Source organism: Sipha flava, unplaced genomic scaffold (genome assembly GCF_003268045.1).
Source record: "Sipha flava isolate LNK unplaced genomic scaffold, YSA_version1 234_pilon_pilon, whole genome shotgun sequence".
NCBI classification, from domain to species: domain Eukaryota; kingdom Metazoa; phylum Arthropoda; class Insecta; order Hemiptera; family Aphididae; genus Sipha; species Sipha flava.
In genome coordinates, this window is record NW_020272875.1 from 50,390 (window position 1) to 73,309 (window position 22,920).

The window sequence follows — 22,920 nt, forward strand, 5'->3', positions numbered from 1 at the left end:
TTCATCCGTGTGTACTATAAGTTATAATAACTAATACTGAAATATCAAATACCAGTAGTACGATACGGGACCATTACTTTTTAAACTAAGTTTCCCGTTTTCCGTGTAATAAATCATATCTTTTTTTTTCGTACCAAGATAATAAAATAAACATATTTTATCGTTTGTTTTCATTTTTATTTCCACGTGTCAAAAAAATGTGTGATAATTTCAGTTGATATTTTTAGTTATTTGTCTTTATTACCACCCGTCATCTCAATAAAGATTGTCCTATAAATGAGTTCCAGATACTTTCATAAAAAAAATGTCTAGCGTTGTTGCTGTGACATTCGGAATAGACATTCTATTTAGCCCCGTATTTTTAACATTAGAATCTGGCAACCCTTAAAGTTATCGCCATGGTTGTCTCTCCGATCGATAGACGTTGATTGTCAATTATAATATGTAAAAATTTAAAAAAAATCACAACATTGAAAAAAGTCATTATATGAGTTTTTAAATATTAACAATGTACAAATTGAGCTAACTAGCACACGCAAACATGCCTGTACACACTGTATAATTATAATATTTAATTATTTATAAGGTATTAACGCACCCCAGTATATTGTGTGAGTGGCGTACTACGTTTATTTCATTAATTAAATACAGTGTTCGAATTGAGGAGGGGGGAAGAAGCTTCCCTTAAATTATTTCATATATTGAGAGTACCCCTTTTAATTATTTTCATTAGAATGGAGGGAACCGAACGATTTATTTTATTGAAATATTTTATTTATATATACGAGTATATATCCAGTACTTGAATTGGAGAGGATGTAAAAAAACGGAGTTCCCTTTCAATTTTTTACATATTGAGAGCACCCCTTCTAGTAATTTTCATTAAGTTGAAACAAAACGTTTTATTTTGTTTAAATAATATTGTAATTTTTTAATTTTTATTATTCTACTACTTTACTATTCAATAGGGTACCTATTTAACTTTAATTTAATGTTTTTGTCTTTATGATATCTGAAAACACGATCAAATATAATCCGTCAAACTTCTTATTTATTATTACAATTTATGATTCATATTTTTAGTAATCGCTTAACTCAAAATAACCATATGATATTATCATAGATAAATTATAATCATATCACATCATAATATCAAGATGAATAATATTTTGTAACATTAATTTTTTATGCACTTATGATTTAATATCTCATGAGTTATGAATCTGAATATTTAGTGTCTTAATAACTTTTATTTCAAATTACATTATCTGTGTATCGTATATGTTTGACAATGAATGCAAACAAGAGTAAATACAATATTTTGAATTTATTTTTCATTAAAAAATCTATGTACAAGTACCTATTATTAAATATTGTAAATGTCTAAATACATTTTTGTTGTAACTTGTAATAATTGGTTGTTAGTAATTAGAAACAGCTAACAGAATTTAAGAATTCAATCATCAGTTAATACATAATGCAGTTACAATTAATTTAAATGTCTGAAAAGGATTGAGACAAAAATTTATTTAAATTATCCAGTAAAAATGTTGTAGTAAATTTTATTATTTATTTTAATACTTATATGAGCAAGTATTTTTTTTATTATTAATATATATGTATCTAAATTTTCATTTCACTCTAACATAAAATCATACTTCTACATAACTCGTAATTCATATTAATTATAAGTTTTAAATGACATACGTTTTTATCTGAATAAACGAGAAGTAATATAATACTTATTGGACGTTGGTAAATGTTATTGGTAGTGAGTGTGTTGTATTTCATCTATTCATTTTTGATGATATTGATATGTGTGGAGGGCGTAGCTCCCTATGAGTTAGGTTGAGATTAATTATTGTAAGGAAGGCTAGTTTTTTTTAAGTCTGGAAGTCTTCTTTCTTTTTTTTCCAATTCGAACAATTAGATAATGTGTTTACAAAACATATAATGTTATCATAACACATATGGAGATGGAATTACAGTTAAATACCTTGCCGTATTGAAAACAATAAAGATCACGTGAAACTGCAAAATGAATTAATAAGGTTACACACATTTTAGATTATTCGGACAAGTAAATATATCGCATACCATCATAAATATTTTAAATTGTTTATTGTATATTATATATATTGTATTTGCTATATAAAAATGTATCGTTTCATTACACCACTACGAGGTCAACTGAAATTTTAGCAATATTTTCACATTTTCTCATTATTATATATTCGGTCGGTAATTCTATGTTTTTTGTAGTGCATACGAGTACACAACTGTTACGATTTATTTTAATGCCAAGTACACAAAATAGCGTTCAAAATATAACGATTTTAAGTAACAAACAGTCTTAAATATCTCATACTATAGCTTATACTAGAGAACAAAGAGATAACAAAATCGAAAAAGTAAAAAAAAAAGCAATAGATTTAATATAAAAAATTTACTAACACGATAAATTATAGAAATAAGATAATCTATTACATGAAAATAAAGATAAATATAAAAATGGAAATAATACTTAGTTGCCAACATCTAACAGTATATTTTATAAGTGCGTGATATGTTGAAAAAAAAATTTAAAAATATTTTCACGTAAAATCGTTTTTCAAAATCCCGAAAACTAGAGGAGTAGAAAAAATGAGATACTTTATGACGCATAATTTATTACAAGTCTAGGCGTTTTTTTGTTTATCTTCAATGTTTATCTGTTTATACATGATGTAATGTATAAATGTATTTATAATCTTTATCGAAGATCAAAGTCGTTTGTATGTGACATTATGAATTATGAATAGGTTAATTTTTTTATAAAATACCATTGTTTTGGTGGGATTCTCTAAATAAAATAAAATTTTGAATATTTTAATTTACTTGAAATACATGGTCATATTCATCAACGTATAAATATTTTATTTGAAAATAATCCATCGTCGTATAAATGAGAAAATTGATTATTTATAGTATTGGAGTAAGTCATAATATAAGTACATACATATTACTACGTATATAATAAGATCAAAATAATAATAGTTATTAAAATATTATTATATTCTTACTTAAACTAATCAAATTGTAAATACATGTATTTACTTCTGGAATTATTATTTATTTTAGCCATTACTTATCATACTTCTTACATCAACAGTAAATACGAATATAATATACCATTTATATATTATATAAGCATTATGTATTTCCAAATTTGCTACTCTCTGTTCGACCATCATCCTCGATCACAAAAAGTAATAACCTAATAAATAAAATACTTTTATATAAATGCGGGCACGAACAGTAAGTGTTAAATTAAAATTAGTTTGATACTTTCGGCTGTCATATTGTCCATCAAAATAACATTTTCTCAACTTTTCCGTGTTCTTCCGATGTATGTTTCCAGTCGTTTATTACTCCATTTATATATTAACAAGAAGTTTAATTTTTTTTTTCTATTATAAAATTTTGCATTTAACTCTAAACGAATATATCATCTTCTTGATATTTTACAAATAATTATTTATATGGAATTGATTAACCGCCTTCGCTCTTTTCAATCAACTATAAATGTCTTTCTAAATAAATAAGAAGCCTTTCGTATACTCTGAATTTTTAATAACCGAACCAATGATTGTTAGTGCGCATAAATTTGCTATATATCAACAAAACATTCTTGATTGCTTGTCATCTAATAAGTATAAATATATATCCTTATTTCGTAAACACATAAAATATTTCCATTTATCAGTACGGGTACAACGATCGTTGAGCTTTCCTCATTTAATTTCTCGTGAAATGAAAAACAAACGGGTATTTTCAAATTCTTTCATACGATAAAAAAAAAATAAAAATATTTCGACGACTTTCTAGCACTCTGTCAGGGCGAGATAAGCATATGCTCAAAATCCACTGCAGACGTTGAACCCATGTTTCGTAATTCTTTGTAGAAAAGTAAATGTTATTACTCTCATCTTCACCTCGGCTAGGGTCAATTTGTTTCTACAACGAAAATGGTGTATTTATATGTACATATATACTTGTATATATATATATGTGTATGTGTGTAATACACAACAGTTGATTCGTCGGTTTTACAAGATTCGACCAAATTACTTCTATTCCTCAATGCTTTTCAAACGTGCTGTGCCGCAGTCACGCTGTCGAACAAACTTATAGTGGTTTAATACGTTACACAGCGAGATCGCATAGTAATTGCATTTGAACAAAGTGAGAACTAATACGATTCAGTGGTAGACTACGACTTCTAGCGATTTTGTATGTAACCTTGACCGTATCGTTCGTTTTTTTCGCAATAGAACTTTAACCAGTAAAATAAACCATTTAACTCATCAACGAATGCTGTTTATTTGATTCCAATCGTCTATAAAGGACACTGACGTGCCATCGTCGTTACATAATCGAATTGGTGTTTCGTAGTGTCAGACGTCGAGAACACCGCAAAATTGTCTATGTCGTCAATTAGGAAACGAACGCCCGTAAAAAGAAAATCATTAAACTAATATACTATACTATGTATAAAATGTATAGTATTACGATAATTAAGTTATCACGATGTCTGATATTATGCCCAGTTAATGATTTTGATAAATTACAAGAAATAACCGATTATATAACTATTATACGTGTTGACTTTTTTCCTCATAGCCAAATATCACAATAATTTTTAACAATATGATAGTACTCTTAGTTCTAAAAAAATGTACTAATTAACATTGGATAAATTATAACTATACATATAAGTTTATATGAATATATAAATACACTTTTTTTTTCTTCTTCTTCTGGTTTAATCTACTTTACTAGAGTTTTTACCAACATCACAACTTCACGCAGTTTCTTTTGATTATGAATTACGTTTCTTCAATCATTCATCCTATCATTCTTAAATCTTCCTTGACCACGTTCATTCAGTATATATATATATATATACTAAAAAAGTTGATTGTAATTCAAATGAAAGTTACTTATTTTACACATAGTTTAAATCACAAGTTATCATTAATAACATTTGTAGGAATTTTAAAATAATAAAGTGAAAGAATAAACAGGTTAGCCTCGATTGAACATTTAATCAAGTTAAAAAAAATATACGAATTTAAGAATACAAATTACTTACATATATGTATAGATCGATTGTAAGAACTCTGCAATACTCATGATTTATAACACTGTGATCTAAAAAATAACCGTCAGAGTGTGCAAAAATAAAACAATCGCAATAATCATATGAATACTACAATTTAAAAACAAATAATAGAGAAACCTGAATACTTGTATTACAAATGATATTTCATTTGACGAGGTATGTTTACTAAGTAATTATATATGTAGAGCTGTTGATAAATTTTCTTACAGTTTTTAAGTGTTCAGAATTTGGTATTGAGTCGGCTTGTGGCGTGAATATATTTAATTATTGTTTTCCGAATAGACTGGATTTTTAAGTATCGGAGATGGCCAAGGAGCCGTCTGAGTCAGTTAAAGGAGGGAGTTGTATTTTTTTTCTGAATAGATTTTTAGTTGTTTGCAAAAGAGGTATTTATTTAAAAAAATTCAAATTTGTGTTTTGGTATTATTTTTTTTTAAAGTGTTTGTTAGATGGTTAAACAGTATTTTATAAGATTGATAACGATAGATATTTCTCACCTAGAGAACACCCGTCATTTTTCTGAAATTATATTTATAATATTTGTAGATAATGTTGATTGTTTGTATTAATTTTATATGATTCATTTTTTAGATGTAAGGACTTAAATACAGCTGATTGAAGTTATAAGAGATTGAGCAGGATTTTCTATGTCTTCCTTAGTTATAAGAGACATTAAGGTAGGTCGTATCTTGCATAATTTTAGAAAATTTGTCATACTTAATTGGGCCTTGAGATGAAGATAGATGTGAAGGATTAGACTCTATTGATATAATCATTGATAAAAGGATTGGCATATGATTTAAAACTTAGTCATTTAGGTAAATAACAAAATATTTTATGTGTCATGGTAATAAAGATAGAAAAAATTCTAGTATATCTGGATGACTGTTTTGGTTTTGGGGTCAGTAAGTAGGACCTTTTGGACTTATGAATGTGTATGGTGTATTTTTAATAATTTTTTGGAATATTTTTCCTTTTTAATTTTCTAAAATGCAGCCTAATTTTGAATGTTTGACATTGAAATCATCTTATACAAAGAAATGTTGACCAAGGAATTTTAAAAATTGATTTAGTTGTCCTGAATCTATGGTTAGATGTGGAGGAAGATAAACTGATGAGATTTTGGTAGGAACGTGATTTAGCTTTATCTGAATAGTTATTGATAAAATTAATATTTATTGATATAATGGTGAAAATCTGAACACTTGAAAGTAATTCATGATGTACTTCAGAATATATTATAATAGCCGGTCCAGCGTGGGCTGTTTTATCAAAGTGGTAAGTTCTTAACATTTTAAAACACGGAAAAAAGAATTTGGTATATGTTTGCAGTGGGTGTCCATCATGAGTGTTATGTCTTTGTTTTACTAATAATAAATGTAAATAAATGTAGTTTTTCGGTTTCATATTGTTTTAAGTAATTTGCATTCCGTAGTAACATTTTGAATATGTTTGAATTTGGTTTGATATTTGACATTGTTAATAAGTTTATTTATTACAATTTTTAGTAGCGATATGAGTGGATTTATTATTAATTTGAATTTATAAATGAAGGAAGAAAATAGTAAAGCTATATTAGATTTAGATTCATTTGTAGTATCATTAGGAGGAATATGTTTTTGTGTATTTTGTTGGATATATTTGGAGGTTAACTTTGGAAAATATAAGTTTTCTTTATATTGGGTGGATTTTGGTTGGTTTTACCACCTGAGTCCTCCCTACTATATACAATATAACTTTATTTTAAATCGTTTCTTAAATTATATTTTATATTTGGAATATTTTTGCCATAATAGAGATTTTGAAGATATTTGTGAACGTCACAACATCGATAGTTGACCGTGTACTTGCCTCTACAGAGGGCGGAAGCTGTTGGTTAATCTTAAGGGTTTATGCAGGCAAAATTAGAATAATTGGCAGTACATCTGACGCTTCTTGGAAGGTGAGTACAGTATGATTTGGGGTGTCTGTTTATATATTGCATAATATTAAACCTTTTGTAGGGCTCTTCAATTTTCACTTTTGTACTCAGTAAAGGAGTAATTTAAAAATTATTTTGTTTACTTCGACAGATTCCAGTCGATAAAGAAAATTGGTAGTTTATTTTTAGAAGTTTTGTTTAAGACGTTAGATACATTACGGACTGAGAAAGTTTCTATTTCGTTGATTGTTATACCCATTTCCACTAAAGGAATTGATGGGTGTATACGTAAATTGCGAATCACTATTTGAAAAGATTTTCTATTGTGCGCTTGGTACGTGTGAAATTTAGCCTTACTATATTTTAGAAAATGTATGGTTGCTCTATTTTTTTATTTTTATTAATAAAGTTTTCCTGACATCTGGTTATCTAAACTTAAAACCAACATAAATACAATTTTTTGACGTTTAGATAATAGTTAACTTAAATTTTTACAAAGTCAGTAAGAAATGATGTATGCAGTATTTTACAATGTTCTATGTTCTAACTATATTATTAGCAATAATAATAGGTATGTACATTTAAGATTTAATTAAGAATTAATAAAAAAAAAAAAAAAAACCTTATAACAAAATAGAGTAGAAGGTCGTATGGGCGTCCACTCTGTATGAGTCTAAGTTTTTGGTTTTGAATGTTTACGTTATTAGCATTTGATTTGACAATGAAACCCGCACTGATAAATTATATTATACGTAAAAGAAATGCAGAAAAATCCAATATTCAACTTATAAATATGGGTGGAGGAGGTTTGATTTTTATCCGGTTACAATTTTTAATTCGATATCACTAAGGATTGATTCAATATTTTTGATTTCAACATTTTTAGTACGGTGTATTTATTGGAAGAAGCAAAGATAAGTTTATTTTTTTTACTTATTTTCACTTTAGATCCACTTGAGTCAGAAGAAAGCTTTCGTTTCGATTTATTTTAAACTATTTGAAAATCTGAGACATTGAATGTGTTCTTGAAAATGTCATTAGAAACACTATGTATACGATTTCTTCGTGGGGCATTTGGATTTGTAAGTTTATTTATGTTTGTATTAACAACGTTTTTAAGTGGTTTTTGTGAGTTGTACATTGTGTGTTATCGGAAGGTGATAAGAGAATAATGCGATAATCCGGCATCTGGCTGTGGAAACCGGGAACTGTTGTGACGTATTTTTATAGACCAATAATATTTACCATTATTTTTTTTTTTTAATTCCGTTTTGACGTTATCCTGAATTCTTTTTAGAAGATTTGGGTGTTTTCAATTTACTTTTCCGCATCCGTAGTAATAGCAACCAACAGTTTTTGCTGTAAGAGGAAAAATAAAATTAAAGAAAGTGTATAACAATATACACGTAATATGCATTGACTAAGTACCTACACTTAAAAATAAAACCAAGATATATGTTTACCATGATAAATCATAAAGAGTCTAAAATATAGTTTACATTTTATTCGATATGTCATGAATATATTATCTACAAGCACATAAATAGTATGTGCTGCACATGAAATTTAAAAATAAAACAAAAAATGTGTTTATAATTTAATCATAATTATAAAACAAAAAAAAAAAATTATGATTTCAAATTATTCAAAAATCCTGTTTCCTACTAATTAGATACATTAATTATGAAAATAATATTTTTTTATACACATATAACCTACCTATGTATTTATTTGATATAAAAATCGAAACACCAAAATAGTACTTTTGATTAATCCTTTAATATGTGTTTATAATTCTGAAAATAATATTGTCTTCTCATTTTTATATTTTTAATTTATTTTCTTAATGCGAGAAAAATTTTTAAGCATAATAATTAATAATTATTTAATTACAGATATACGTATTAAAGAATAATGAGGAAACACCAGGTTAATAAATAACGTTCTGCTACTTATAACACTAGCATTTATTAATAAATAATAATTTTAATAATTGTGTGTTCTTAACGTTGCGGTTAGATTTAAAGTATATTATTCACAGGATATAACCACTGCAGAAGTGGGTTTTCTTTACAATTTAAAATAATAATATTAATTATCGCACAAATAATGATTCTACAAAAAAAAAAATGTACTTACCACTGTGTTTATAGTGTACATTCGCACATTATTTTATGTGTTTTTTATTCTTCTAACAGTTTTATATTAAAAAAATATTTTTTTTTAAATAATAAATATTCTTCATTTCACTTAAGACTGTCTTCAATGAGTACACAAATAAAAATAATATTATAATTTTTGTGTTAAATATTAACGTTATTTTTATTCTGTAAGACTTTAACTCTTTTAGCTATTATTCATTAAATTAATACGCCAAAAAATAAAAGCACTTTTACTAAATTCATTATTTTATCTTACGAAATATAACGTTAATATCTTAAAATATCAATATTTATACAAAGTTCATCAACATTTGACATACCACGCATAAATAATAAATACAGTTTTAATCAGAATAATTCGATTAAAATACTTACTTGAAAAGTGTCTTGTAAGTCTGTAATGCTTTATTAAGTTTATTTAATTAAAATACCATTATTATGACTCTACGCCGCCTTCCACCTCAATTGAAACAGAATTTATTGCAATAACCAATACAAGTGGAAGTTTTTCTTACATTAAGTTTTACACTAGATATTTACAGGATACAACTCTAATATTTAATTTATTATTTAGATATTTCTAGTATTAATTACTGCTTTTTTAAAATAATCGAATAATCGTTTGAATTTTAAAATTAAATTTCAGTTATACAAAATTTTAATTTAAACTTAAATAAATAAACAAAAATACCGTCAAATAGGTATCTATATTGTAATACTTATATGGATATCAAACAGTTATAAATCAAACTTTTGAGATTATAAAATTTATATTAATGTGCAATAAAATGCATGTTTTTGAAATTAAAATTACAAAAAATATTATAAATAAAAATAAATATCCGATGAACATGTTGATTTTCTGGTTTTTAAATATTTCACATTAATCTACACATAATTAATAGGTATTTAAAATATAACCAATAACTAATTTTATATTGAAAAATTGAAATTAGTCAAACGACAATTACATTTTAATAACAAGAAGTTAAAAATATGACATTGTTGCTATTCAAAGAGTTAGATATTAGAAGTATGGAGTAAAAAGCATTTAATTTAGTGTAGTTACATTTGTATATGTTAAATTACATTACATACTTATGACTTGTAACTGAACACCATCATTGATATTTTCAAAAACCCATATAACAGAGTATTTAAAAACATTTGGAATTAAATCAACGAAGCGCGATAAAAATATAATAAAACAAAAATACACTGGCACACATGTATTATTAATTTGTTATAAAGTTCATAACATTGAATACATTCAACTACATAGAATATAATATATAATTATAATATAAAACAGATGGAGTCTAAAATGAATTAATGTTTACGTTTTTGAGCAAATAAATTTTCATTCCAAAGACATCCTCAAGATATCTCAAAATCCGTAATTGTGTGGGAAGTTACTCAATTCCCTTGAAAAATGGTAAAATGTAACGACCAAAAAGATACCTTTCCACGATATAGTTCCCCCGAGCACTGCGGGATATTACCTAGCAATGATATAAAATTTACCCGCTAAATATATGATTATTATAAATATCTACGCGGAATATAATCAATGTAAACTATTTCAACTAGTATTATGAGTCCGATGAATTATAACTGAATGCTATTTGTTAACTCATTAACATCCGCCCAGTGTTGTTATTAAACCGCCCACTTTTCTGGAATCGCGGCGTTAAATTCGCGGTGTAATAATGTACTTTCAGACCGAGAACCCTTAATGACATCTCGGAGTTCTCGCCTAACACCCAATTCATTCATTCTTAACGATACAACAATTTTTTCGTTCAATATAACCAAAGTTTAGAAAGTAATATTATTTTTCAGTGTCAAACATTTGAAAGTAATCAAATAAATATGTTTCCATCGGGGCCTAAAATAAAATACGACATTATAAAATATTTTAGAAAACGGATAACTGCGATTTAGAGTTCGACAACAACTACAGAACATGTAGCCAACAAAATTATACCGATCCGTGTGGTATTAAGAATAATTATACAGATGAAATACGAGAAAAAGGATATTAATGTATTAAACACAAATTCCTATTGTAAAAATGTCGACTGATTTGTGGTAGCGAATCATGTAAACTTGTTATATGTTTTCTATACACGCATAACACCTAGTTACTACCGTCTTCATTGATGATGGTTTGGTCAAAAATGTGATGTTCATTCTAAAGCATTTTAGTTTTATTTTTAAAATTAAAGAGTAACAATACGGACTTTGTAAGCGATCGATCAAATTACACTTGCAGTGACTTCAGAAAGTTTTTTCAGTGATAGTATATGACAGTATTTTGTTTTTTATGGCTCAGTTTGCATAGCTATTTTGAAAGGTAATTTTTTTTAATTTTTAAAGAAAATTTTGCCTGATTAAGTTTTTTATAGTCTAATAGTACTCATGTTTTCAAATATTTGAATAGTTTAAAATCTTATTCTAGTATTTTCAATGAACATAATTTTTTTTTACAGCGATCAAAACAAGTTTTAACTAATAATTTGATATATACTTTGTATTAATTGTGTATGTTACTTTATTTATTCCACTCCTACGGGGTTTTAGATTCAAAATGAATATTACCATGAGAGATATTTCATTTTTCAAAACTTTAATTATTATTTTTAATTGAATTCTCATTTTTTTAAAATAATTTTATTTGTACATATTGTATAAATAGTTTCTAATGATCTCGATTAATATCATAAAATATAATGTTTTGATTTTAAAATTCTTATAATTTTGATGATGAATCGTATACTTAGACTACTTACTACTAATATTTATTGAATATTGAATAATTCAAAAATATATCAGAAATGTTATGAAAATAATGATTCTAACCTAATCAAAGAGGCTGTAGAGTTTTATATAATCATTATTGCAATTTACTATTGATAAGTAAATTGTGACAATGTGCAAAATGTTCAACTACAACATATAGATAAGTACTAAGTATTTTAATACAATAAAATGAAACTGTAGTTGAACCCGTTTAAGACGCCCTCGCTTAAGACGATTTTCCGCAAAATACGCTCATTTTTACGATTCCTTGATTTTAACAACGTAATTAACCCTGGATAACACTCTCTATGTTCCAGGATAAGATGTTCGCCTTTTTAATGATGTTAATATAAAAATATAAATGTAGTTGGATGACAGATTATGTTCTTATAAAATGGATAAAACAATTAGACCTCTCTTTTAAAAGAAACAGGAAAATTATCAAGGTTTTGAAACAAAAATATCGAAAAAAGTTGGTTTTACGATACTTGAAAAAAATGGAAAGCAAAAACTCCGCGAAAAATCTTAACACACTCGATATTCATTACACAATGGCTTATGTCATTAAAAATTGTTTTCAGAAAACAAAATTTGTTGAGGGTGATAACAGTGCCTTGAAAGAAAGCAAAGAATATTTTCAAGAATTGGAAAAGATTCCAGGATATGTAGAAATTGATGAGCACGTCGCTAAAAGTAACACTAGAAGCATGGAAGTATGGACCAGATAATTACTCATAAAATTACATCAGCTGATGTAACTTCTATAGAGAAAGAAAGCGAGGAGGAAAAAAAAGGATGATACAACATCGATTTTTCCAGTAAAAAAATGCACTTGATCGTATTTATGAGCTAAAAAGATTAATAAAATATTTTGACAATGCTGACAAAACGTTACATCGTCTTAATAAAATTGAGAACTTCTTCTATTTTATAACATAAAAAATGTGAAACAAAATAAAAATTGATGATTATTTGAAATAGGTATTATAAATGTAATAATTTAAAAAGTATACTTCAGTTGTATATAATTCTTAATGTTCTACCTATTTTGATTATTATTATTATAATTTTTTTTTTTATCAAAAATAATCAGATAGAATTATTTTTGGTAGAAACTTTTTCTTTTTTTTTCCCAAATACTTTCAATTAAAATTAATTACATTTTAGAAAAAAAAAAAATACTCTACAATATATTCTCCGAAGAGGAACGTAATATATATGTTCTATAATGTAGTTTAGGTATCGATTTTTGAAAGAATCAACTAGAAATCTTTTAACACGGTGGTAATTTTCAATCAATTTCACCTACTTAAAATATTTCTAACGTAAATGGTGCATTAATTTCTTTCAAATAGGTAAAACAATATCATTTTTACGAAACTGTAATTATTATAATTTTTTTTTCGTCCAATATCTGCGCCGCTCGGCTGCAGTAAATGTTTCTATTTCTCATGACACACATCAAAATATTAAATAAAATATTAATTGTTTAGGAATGGTGACGGGCGGTTAGTTCGATAAATCTTAAAAAGGCCAATGTCAGAACAGGTATTCTGTGTACAATTCGCAAAACCACGATGCGTGAACTATAGAAAAACATGATTAACTGTTTCAAAAGTATAAATTAACAAACGTGTAGTAATACATAATACTACTGAAATAAAATCGCATTCATTTCAAAGATACATTTCCATTCACACCATCTACTTGCAACTGTTTTCTATAGAAAACGAAAAAAAAACAAGATTTTTTTGTTCGTTTTCCGTTGCCACATTTAAAATCAAATTATTATTACATTACATTATTAAATGCAAAATATTATCAAACCTTATGAACATTATTTGTCCGTCATTCGCCAATCGCAACTGATATTTATAGACAAAAAAGTACGTGATGTAGGATTGTATAAATATATATTGTTTAAAATTGCAACGACGAGTTCTATAAAATTGACAGGCAATATATCAGTACCACTACAATAAAATACGTTTAAACACTCGATGTCCTGAATGGGTTAAATATTTATGACGGGGAGCTAAACAGATAACTAATGGTTACAAATAATAAGGGGCATTATAATATATTATGATGTATGTAGCACCCGTAGTGCCTACCTGCTTGCTATAAATCCGACCACAGTCACTATTAATCCGTATGATTTTCCCTACTTGTCCTTACGAATTTCACAAAAACTTAGTCGTTCAAATTCTTATGAAAATTGTACAAACAACAACAATGATTAACGGATTAAACATAATAATTTTAACTGTTCTTTAAAAATTTAAAAACTCCTGAGATTTTTAGAAAAATGACATCCGTATAATTTTAATATTCGTCCGATGTCTGCACGATGATGACAATGAATGGTCGGCACATATATTTATTTGTATTTTACATGTTCCTTATAGTGATCATCCTTGCCAAACAACTTAAGTGCTTAAATGATAGTCAATTGGTTTAGGTTATACGTTTCTGACGTTTGTGGGGCTAGCTTCGATTTATTGTTACGAAATGGTAATGTGCATTCCAGCGTTTCCCAACCTATGGATCACGACCCTACGTTGGGTCGCTGTTTTTTAAAGTAATTACAAGAGAATTATCTTAAATGTTATTAATCAGAATTAAGTTTGGCATTATTGCGTTGAAGTATATTTCCTTAAATTCCTTATAATTAAATTATTAGTAATGCCATTATATTATAGCTTACTTGGTTTTTTTTTTTTTTATGATCGACTATTCAATACAAAAGACATTTGTGGACCTATTTAGCATAAATCTTGGGAAACACTCGTTAAATCTATAATAGCGTAATTATTTATTTCACCAAACAAATGCATTATATATAGTAAATTGCCGAGGATTGACGAGTGTACAGCTGTCAAGAATAATCATCAGGGCTACCAATTTTAAAATAAAACTAATATTTTATTATTATTGTAATACTATAATTATACTGTGTAAAAACCAGGTGGCATTGAAAATAAGAAAAAATATGTTTCACCTAATTATTATATTTTTACATCCCAATTTCTATACTTCTTATATAACTATTGTATATGTTTTGTCAAAATATTTATCCAATAAAAATTGTGATGACAGTGTATTTTTAAATATTTTAAGAGTTGATGTTTTATTGTAATTAATAGCTCAAAAAAGCAAATTATGTTTATATATTTTTTTTTAATGTATAACACAACTCTATCATACATAATTACAGCTCAAAAATCGACTTTAAAATATTTTTATTAAAACGAGACGATAAAATATGTTTTTGGTGTGTAAGCATTTTGAAACACATATTTCATATGATATAAAAATACTTAATATATGCTTAAAAAATTACAATTCAATAATTAATAGTCTGAATTGATTGTTATAACATTTTCAAATAACACTTAAATAATTATTATGAATAATTTATTTTTAAATTTTATTTAAACTAAAAGCAGTATAATTTTAATAACTGGAATAATTTTTGAGCTATTATTGTACAACAAAAGGCTAATAGAAAAAAAGAACATTTAAAGTTTTTCGATAAAATCGACAGACATCAATATTTCAGATAAACATTTAAATTTTATATTAACAAGTTTATTTTATTTATATTTTCAAGTTTTTCTATTTTTCAACACATTTTTTTTATATGAAACTAGTAGGCATGACAATAATTAACGTATGAAGTCATTAATATCTTAATATTATGTGAACTGAATACTAAAATTTATTTAATTGACTTATCGAACCGTTTGAGTGTACTTTAAAACATAGATAACACAGCTACAATGATGCAATTTAAAATAAACTCAAATAGCATCAAATTAATTTAAATAAATGTTTCTAGAATTTCTATGTTTGTCTATTATTCTTGTTGAGCAAACATTTTTCATTGCAAGTAATAGTTATCAAGTAATAGATCATAACATTTGTTTCCAAGTTAAAAAAAAATAAATAAAAAATACATTTACGATCTTAAAAATAATAAAAGCCGTTTTATTGTTTCGAAAAAATAATTTTACGTAACATCAAATTTCAATTGAATTTGATTCAAACTTTTAAATCCTTTTGGCCTTTTGTGTCGTTAAAACTTTTTAGTAACAACAATGTTTACGAGTCGTAAAATACATTTCCGTAGCATATTTATTAATTAAGTACGCGGAAAAAAACGTAATTATAACGGGAAGATCTTAAAATATTTAAATCACGTCTGGATTAGAGAAAAATGAATTAAACCCTAATATATTGTAGGCCTATAATGATGACTCTGAAATTAAGTTACGTTTACAAAATTATTCTTCAAGTACCTATCTCCAGTTTTCGATAAATCCAATATATTTTATATTTAGGTTTTCACTTTTAAATGATCGGGGCCAGCGAAATATTGGGGCAGGTAGGACATCCACATCTCCGGGGCCCGTCATCCTGGCTTTCCAAACGAAAAAAATGTAAAATTATTAGTGTTCACACAGTTAATTACGACGCGCACAGTTTCGAACCAGGTGCAAAAAATTAGTCTCTCTTCCCTATTATCGTTCTGGTTTCTCTACACTACTCCTCACAGGACAAACATCACTGGTAGTGAAGTTCACACACATGATAATTCTTTAGAGAAGGAGATACAAGTGATACTCCACTTTATTCTCTCAAGTGAAAAGAACTCTGAAGGTCGTTTCGATGAAAAATTTAAAAAAAAATTAGTTATACTCAAATAAAACAATACTAATTGATTTTACATAGTAGGCTACTTAATAATTTAATTATATGAGCGAGTATGAGCCATATGAATTTTTATGTTTTTCATTTTATGATTTCATTTTTTTTTTCAGTTTATAAAATATTTTATTCAAACCAAATAATAATTTTTTTATTCAACTATTTTTAAACTTGAATGCTAATATTATACTACAATGGTATATACTAACCTTAGGCAAATAATTAAAAGTAAAAAGGACTCGGAATTGATCAGCCCCAGGCCTAAAAAAGCTCTTCATGGCCTTGTAAACAGTCATCTCGAAATCAAATACTTAGGAAAAAGGCAAAAATATTTAAAATTCAAAACTTTGACAGTGATTATCAACCTTTACTTTCATTAAAGGTAAATACAAAATAACATAACACCATTTCAGTTATCGTAAAACGTCAGCATAAAAAGTGCAATAATATGAGTCGAATACAATTTCATTCGGACAGACGCCATTTTGATTTAACACTTAAGTTTCCTGTAATAATCTGTAATAATTCCTGTAAAAATGTTCAAAACTGTTCTTCGAAAATATCTGTAATTGGTTACAGTAAATAACGTTGGTGTAATGTTACGGTTTCTCGACTTTTTTTTTTTTTAATTCACACGATCTCAAAACATTTGACGCTGATAAACAATACATATAAACAGAACACCAATTTCTTATCGCAAAAAGTTTTCTGTTGATTAGAATAAAGTCATTTAATAGTATGCTTTGTGGTCTGTTTGTCACATCAGAGTTTGAATTAAATGTGTGATAAAAAAAAATATCATTGGATTGGTACTACGTGTATCGAATAATATTAAATATATATATACGCGCGTGTGTATGTAAAATAACTAAACCAATTATTTAATCAACAGCATGATACTATTCACACAACGCAGATTGCGCGCATTACCCGGAGATGGTTAGTCATCGGATATTATATTATAGAGTTGAGTTTATCTGTTCATTACTCAAGTTTGATAATTATATATTATTAGTTCGCGGCCAGAAGTGCAATGGATAATGTTTTGTGTAAACACATTTCTGTTACACAAATCTCGGATTTACGCGTGTTCGTTCGCTGTATCGGATATTTTCTTACTTCTGTTAATTATTTTACTTACCGTTTGTTCACAAAGTAGTCGGTTTTTAGTGTTCACCAATAATAACTGCCGTGGCGTTATATTTCCATATAGACGTATGAAAAACCAACGCGTTTGATGATTTCAAACGGTCAAAGGTTAGTCGCATTCCATTTTTCTCGTACTGTCTTGAAGCATGTACATGCACATCGGGGATTAATGATCGACGTTTGCTCACCGATCATTAATCGGCCGAGAGCAATGTATACACGGTTTAAAAACTATCGAAATTCAAAAATATGTCTAGGTCTTATCGAAAATTATAACGACCACCTACTAGTTAGTGGCGAAACTATGATCATTTTGGCCAGCGGATACAATTTTTTTGGAGGCTCTATTATACTTGTAATCCAACTTTCTAAACATTAGGGTATTTATTTGTATACAATAAAAAAAAAATTATTTACTGTCACTAAATAATTTATTGAATTATCTATAAATAATACAAAAAAAAGTCGTCCCACGTCTGTCTCTATGTATGCTTAGATCTTTAAAACTACGCAACGGATTTTGATGCAGTTTTTTTAATTGCTAGAGTGATTCAAGAGGAAAGTTTTTTGTAAGAAAAAAAAGAGAAGACTGAAGACTGTATTATTGTACTATTTGTGCCGTGTATCACCATGACAACAAGATTATTTATTGAACTGAGTAAATAGTACTAACTTTGTACAGAAATTATAAAGTCTTGTCTGGAAAATTGTTTCTCAACCTTTTTAGTGTCGCGACCCCCAAAATAGGTATAAAATATGGTCAATCACTTAGCGAACCCACCCACCCCCACTCTATCTATATTAGGTAAAAATTTAATTGGAATTTATATTTTGTAAATCAGCGTTTTATTATTTTTGACCTACATGGCCCTCTGGTTGAGAAACGCTAGTCTGGAAGACGTTGTCGTTCAAATATAGGTCGTAGTACAATGAATGCCAAAAAAGCAAAATCGTCAACAGAACGTGAGGCTCTCCTTCAGCCAACTTTAGGATAGATATAGAGTTTATAGAGCCAAATAATTGCCTGCACAGACACATGGTAACACAGAACAAAACGGACAACCGAACAGCAACAGATCCGAGAGAGTAACTAATTCATGGGTAAATACAGAAGTTCTGCCATAAATTACGATCCTTCGATTACTTACAAAGGCATTGTATACTATACAATAGGTACCATATCAGTAGTGTGTAAACATTGATTGGTATTGAAATTCAAGGACGAATCGAAAGATATGTGTTTCTTATAAGGAAAAGTAAAATTAGAAGACATTCTTTCACTCCCTCTTTACGGGTGATCATCCAAAATCCAAACTATTCGTGCGCATTATACGTCATTTTAATAACGCATTTATTAACGCATTTCAAATGACTTCTTTCAAGAGTGAGCATTTATGGTGGTTTTATGCCCACATTTAAAATTCAAGGGCAAGTGTATCACTTAGCTGGGAAATTTCGTACCACATCGACCCGATGATCATAAATGTCTACAAATTTATCTTATTGCAGATCCAGATAATATCCATGTGAAGCACGGGGCGGGTCGCTAGTTATTACAACAAAAATAATAATGATTTTGTATTTACGACAAATGAAAATGAAAGTACAATAGAAACGAATTTTTTCTGCTACGATCTTCAGCAAACGTTTTCATCAATAACGATAAATTCAATTTTTCAGCACGCCAAATTTTTAAGGAAATCGTCACAAGGTCACTGAGCCACGTTTGGGATATGGTGCTTCTTAAATAATTTTTTATTAATTTAAGTTAATAGGGGCCGACTCCACCGACGCCGCCTCTGCTGGCCCTGCAGCGACCGCGGCTTTGCAAGCGACCACTCGGAGCGGACCGGGTTCGGCACTCATGTGGCTTGTGCGCCGACATCGGCATGCAACCGAAGGGTCTACGAACAGCAAGATCGCCGGTGACGCTTCGAGGTCGGGTTATGCGCAGGATAGTTTAACGCGCGATAGCTAATAGTAATATTTGCATTCGTTGAGCCAATACAATAATGCCGATTGGAGTGACAAATGTTCTTCGAGTGATCATAATGATGTTTATAAAAAACACAAAGACCGAACGGTGGTCCCGTTAAAAAAATCAATTTTTTTACCACTTTCGTCCAAATGTAAATGAGTTATATACTCGTATTTATGCGGATCACGTATTCAATTTGGTTGCAATATTTCTGAATTTTACTAAAATAAACGTATTGAAACAATTATTTACAATTATATGTAAGGTGTACAAATAATTGAATTTCAACATTTCATGTGTATATAGAGTATCCTGAAAGTGATTAATTTTAAATAATACATTTTTGCAAGTCGTACAACACTCTGTATATATTTCATGAGCGGATATTTGTCACATCTATTTAGGGCAGGGGTCGGCAACCTTTTGAATCACGCGGGCCATATTTTTTTTCAAATGTTTATCAAGGGCCACATTAAAATAAATTTTTTACATATGATATATACTAATAATTGTATTGCTATTATATTTGATTATTTTATATAGAAATATGAGTGTAAAAATATACGAATGTTACTGAAAAAAATTGCTTTTAAGAAAAAAAATAATTTTTTGATAAATTAAACATCATGGCTTACCTTTGATTTCGACGAAAAAGTATAAATCAACCAAAAAATTATTAAAAAAAATGATGTTCATCACAAATTGTTCTTTTTTAGTCGCCATAATGTTTGGATTTACTTGTAAAATGAAACTATTACAAATACAAAAAGTCACACGGTGTAATACTAATTGCTACAAACGCAAAGTAACTATGCCCATAGATTAAATATATTAGATACATACGTATTAAATGCATAGAGTAAATATATTTAAAATTTTAATTTTTAAATATATATAAGTATATTTAATTTATCCTATGACTGAGTAGTGTAGCTATCATTATCTTCGACTCCGATTAGATAATAATAACAATTCTATAGATTAAACTGACTGTATAACTATATAGAATAAACATCAACTATTAACGATTAGATTATATTTTGTTTATAAAGAAAAAAGAATTGAATAGTATTGAAAATTGTATGAAAGATTTTATTGAACAAAAATAAAACACAAAAATTAACCACCTTTGTGCGGGCCATAAAAAATTGCTTCGCGGGCCACATGCGGCCCGCGGGTCACGGGTTGCCGCCCCCTGATTTAGGGCTTCAGGGGTTGAAGGGACTTGAAATTAATAAAATCGTATAAAACTCCAAAAAAAAACTTCGATTGTTCGACGAAGTGGGTTTTAGTTGAAAGGGGAGGGTGAATTGACTTTCCAATATCCACCTATGAAGAACTTAAATCGTTTTAATAAAAACTAAAATATTGTATATTATTAAGTATATCATGTACATGCAAGATAATATTGTTATACGTGATTTATCCATTTCAATAACAGCGTTGTGCAAACGGAAATCTGGAACGCAAATTTAAAACCGTAAGATTTTTATTGTAAAACGGGGAGAAAGTTGATTTTTACTCAACAAAATGTTGACTACTTTTAGTGAATACCTTTAGCATAAAACACTTTATAACAGAATTTGTTTGTTCGTTGTCAGCGATATAACTAAATATGTATAAATATAATAGTAGCCACGACATTTTGCATAACAGCCGGCTTTTACATAAATTATACTACGAATATTAACATAACCCATGCAAGGTATTATTACTGATACTTGACTTAATGCTTATAATAAAACTGCAATGAATCAGAAGGATATGGTAGCTAAAGAATTTAGCACCTACTCGTATTGTAGCATTCTTTCGTCCTCTCAAGCTGAAACTTGGCTTTTTTTTTGCTCTTCGTTATAAAACACTGAGTATTTTTTTCATTATGATTGGTTTTAATATAGACTCATAATGTAAATATTGACCTACTACTTTTATCACAACGACTCCTACATTAGGCTCGTATCAAACATCATAATCAACGAAGTAAATAATGATGTTAAATTGCTCAGCTATATTAGACTCACCCAAAATTAAAATAATGGATATCGATTTGCGAAGTACAATGTACTCATATCGCGGAGGAAACCGAACATCTCGGCGTAAACCATTTTCGCGTGAACCTATTTCGGCGTGCTTTACATTTTTTTTAGGCCTATATTCTTTAATTTTATTATTGTTATACACGTACTGTATAGTATAAGATTTTAAGCGCTATTTATAAGACATCCATGATTAGTTTTATCTATAATGCGACAAAATTGTAAACGCATTGAGATAAGATAATTTGTATTGCATTATATATTAAATATAATTTTTATACGTTTGTTATAAAAATTCGATACTTATTGTAAGTTTTCAAATTTGAACTAATCTGGTTTTTTTACTGACTCCTTTAGTTAACAATCATCATGAAGTACAAATCAAATATCAGGAATTCTCGCCAAAACGAACCTAATAAAAAGTTTTAGGACCTTGAAATTTTAGTTGTATTTTTAAATTTAGTCATAATGGAGATCTATTTTTTTAGACTCTCAACATTCCTTGATCGGCCCTTTAAAGTCATGGGCCCGTCATGCCACCCTATCGATACGACATTGCCACTATAGCGTATACATTATAGCCATAATATATTATTTATTAAATACGACACTTGTCCGATGCTCTTAACTGGTGTATAGGTAATAAGTATATGCCTACAAAATGTACACGTACTATGATACCAGTACCACATCTTGATTTGTACATTAGTGGCAAATATTATGGGACCATCGCTAAAAAATATAATTTCGCCCATTAAATTGTGAAACTATCCAACAGCAAATGTTCAATATTAAAAAATTCTATATTATAGTCAATAATATTATTATAATATTACAATAATAATATTATACACTGTTTGGGAGAAGGAAAAGTGGACTATAGCCTTCACCGCTTTTTTCTTTCTCTGTTCACTTTTAATACATCAAACATCAACCGTCACAACATAATAAAATTTAAAATATAATATGGTCGACAAGAACAACAGTTACTAACCTAC

General features: G+C 27.9%; 1 protein-coding gene and 1 long non-coding RNA gene across 3 annotated transcripts in view; both read left to right on the forward strand.

The window, feature by feature from the left end:
- LOC112683744 (BTB/POZ domain-containing protein 3) overlaps positions 1-22,920 on the forward strand; it is a 48,924-nt gene that overhangs the window by 15,054 nt on the left and 10,950 nt on the right. Inside the window, exon 1 of one of the 2 annotated variants that reach the window (XM_025554904.1) lies at positions 17,786-18,016. The exons of the other annotated variant lie outside the window; for it this stretch is intronic. The gene's annotated coding sequence lies outside the window, so the exon portion shown is untranslated. Of the gene's footprint in view, positions 1-17,785; positions 18,017-22,920 lie in introns of those variants that run through there. 2 annotated transcript variants of the gene reach the window in all.
- LOC112683746 lies at positions 18,372-20,347 on the forward strand. The gene is made up of 3 exons (XR_003148615.1): positions 18,372-19,009; positions 19,082-19,292; positions 19,418-20,347. It is a non-coding gene; the product is annotated as an uncharacterized LOC112683746 (long non-coding RNA).